At 46.8% G+C, this 3,015-nt stretch overlaps 1 pseudogene; it reads left to right on the top strand.

The window, feature by feature from the left end:
- Positions 1–909: 909 nt before the first annotated feature.
- Positions 910–2,559, top strand: LOC142841777 (E3 ubiquitin-protein ligase RLIM pseudogene; annotated as a pseudogene).
- The last annotated feature ends 456 nt before the right edge of the window (positions 2,560–3,015 follow it).

Raw genomic sequence — 3,015 nt, 5'->3', positions numbered from 1 at the left:
TCTGTTTTCCATCCAGCCTGTTGGGAAATGCATGGCAGAAAGGTACCTCTAGAAATCAAACTTCCTGCCTTCCTCGGGTGACAGTAACAGTTCCTTACACTTACATGGAGGGCTGGGCTAGAAACCACCATTCCCCTTAGCACCCTAATCAGATGCCAACCTGAAAGGATCAGCATGTCCATATCTGCTTCCCCTTTCTCTGTAATAGTGCCTACAGCTATCTCCCACTCAAGGGCTGTATCAGGGTGTCCTCAGGCTCTCTGATGTAATCCTAGTACTCATGACATCCAGAGTAACGAAGGTCAAACACTTGGTTCCTTCTCATGATGGCACCTAGCCACTGTGATTGGGGAAGGGCACAATGAACATCCTGTGTGATGCCAACCTATCATGAAGCAGTCACTATCTCACTAAATTCCCCAGCGTGATGCCAGCCTTGCAAGAAGAGCGGGTTTGTCCTACGAGTAGGACTACCAGTCATTCTTCCCCAGGCCCACCTGGTACGCTTTGGCTGAACCATCTGCTTTCTGAATAGGACTTCTTGAGTCCTGTGGAGTCGCTGAGAAAGGGGACCTGAAATACATTCAATAGGTAATGTGGGGTGACTTTAAGAAAAGTTATCTTGAGTGGATTTCTGTCACTGCTAGGTAACAATGGGGAAGGTAATGGTTGCTGGAGCAACGTCTCAGAATGGGCAGGCGCTGGGCTAGAGGCGGGTCCCTTCCAGGCATTCTGAGGCCTGCTAGAGAGCAGGAGGCAGACACTCGGCAGAGCTTAGGCGGCCTCAAAGGCAGCTGAGGTGGCAGAGCCCAGCCAGTCCCCTCCTGCGCGGACCCCCGAAGCCTAGCGAAGAAAACTGAAGGTCCAGTTGATTGGATTTCAGTACTATGTCATAACAGACAGATAATCGTCCACTTGTTCATCAAGATGGAAAACTCAGATTCTAGCGATCAAGGAAATGACCAATCTGCAGCACAGCGCAGAAGGCTAGTGGATCGCTTGGATCGGGAAGAAGCTTTCCATCGATTTGTAAATAATCTGAGCGGAGAAGACTATCGACTTCTGAGAGACAACCATTTGCTAGGCACCCCAGGTCAAAGTACTGGGGAGGAGCTCTTCAGAAGACTACAGCAAGTTAAAGAGGGGCTGCCTCTGCCGCCGCCGCAGAGCTCAGAAGAAAATGGAGACTCTTCAGATGACGAGTCCATTGGTGACTCCGTAATAGATTGGCTTAGCTCTGTCAGACAGACTGGCAATACAACAAGAAGTGGTCAGAGAGGAAAGCAGTCCGGGAGGGCAGTGAGCCACACTAATCCAAACAGTGGTGATTTCAGATTCAGTTTAGAGACTAATGTTAACCGTAATAATGGAAGCCAAACCTCAGAGAATGAAAATGAACCATCTGCTACACGTCTTAGTGTAGAAAACATGGATCGCAGCCTCCAAAGGCAAGTGGAAAATTCAGCATCTGAGACATCATCTGCCAGAACACCTAGGTCAGAACACAGTTCTGCTGAAGCATTAACAGATGTGCCATCCACCAGAGGTCGGAGGAGGGCAAGAAGCCCGAAACCAGAACACCAGCGAAGAACCAGAGCCAGAGCTCAAAGAAGTAGGTCTTCTCTGCGCCCAGCAAATGAAATTCCACGAAGATCTCATCATAGCATCTCATCTCAGACTTTTGAGCAGCCTTTGGTAAACGAGATCGAGGGAAGTTCTAGAGCCCCTCACCATGGGACTTTGAGACACCAGATAACTGGACCTGACTTGCTAGGTAGAGCTCGTTTTGTGGCGGCTGGGTCAAGAAATTCTGCCGCTCAAGGGACAAGCTCTTCAGACACAGATACCAATGGTGAAGCGGCAGGATCTGGTCAAAGACCTCCAACCAGAGACCTTAGAGTCAGAAGAGATCTGCTGGCAGAAGACCGGCAGAGAGATGGCATAGCTAGCAGAACTCGGTCAAGGTCTCAGATCCCAAACAACACGGTCACTTATGAAAGTGACCCTGGAGGTTTGATAGGCACCTTTACACTTTCTGAACGTGCAGCTGGGAGAACCTCTGTGAGTACTCCCAGGTTTTCCACTCTTACAATCTTCAATAGTGGATCAAGGGAAACTACATCTCTTCCGATTCAAACCAGGTTAAGGCAGAGAACAACAGCTTTTGGTGAGCTTCCCTGGAGTGGAAGAGGGAACTCTGGTGGTAACAACTCTGCTTCCATCCCCAGCTACAACCCTGGCTTCAGTTCCATTGATCAATATTCAGAAAGTATCTCACAGATGTTTGAAGGAGGTATTGAAGCAACCCGACTTTACCCCTTTAATGACAACCACCTAACTAGAGGACCCACCAAGGTCCAGATTAAAAACTTGGCAACGAGAAATTTTGGTGAAAACGACACATTGAAGACATGTACTATTTGCATTACTGAATATACGGAAGGCGACAAACTTCGTGTGCTACCTTGCTCCCATGAGTACCACGTCCACTGCATCAACCGCTGGTTATGGGAGAATAACAGCTGTCCCATTTGTCGCAGGGTCGTCTTTTCTTCCTGAAACAGAACTCTTGAAGCTGTGTTGCTGGAATAGTGACCGGCAAATGGAAATCGCTTCCTTTATCTCCATGTTTTTGTGCGGAGCTTTAATATAAAGTCACAACCTGCATCGAGTCATTGCTTTCTGAGGGAATCGTGACTTTTCTCTAGTTTCTCTTTCAGAATAGAAAGAATATTTCAGACGCGACGTGCATGTGAACACTTTTGAATAGCACTCCTATCTCTTAGATTCTGTAGGATGAATACAAGTAATTTTAGTGGGAGTTGCTTTTTTATTTGACCAAGTAAATGACTATTATATATTACTAGTGTTGCAGACATTATCGATAAGTTTGTTCGTATAGGTGTCAGGTGTACAAGGAAGGATGAAAATCATTTTCCTCACCAGTGTCCAAACTCCTATTCTTGCAAAAGACTTTACAATTCATTTTGTTACTTTGCACTTTTTCTTTATTAC

This window comes from Microtus pennsylvanicus, chromosome X (genome assembly GCF_037038515.1).
Source record: "Microtus pennsylvanicus isolate mMicPen1 chromosome X, mMicPen1.hap1, whole genome shotgun sequence".
Lineage (NCBI taxonomy): Eukaryota > Metazoa > Chordata > Mammalia > Rodentia > Cricetidae > Microtus > Microtus pennsylvanicus.
This window is presented reverse-complemented; position numbering and strand designations above follow the sequence as displayed.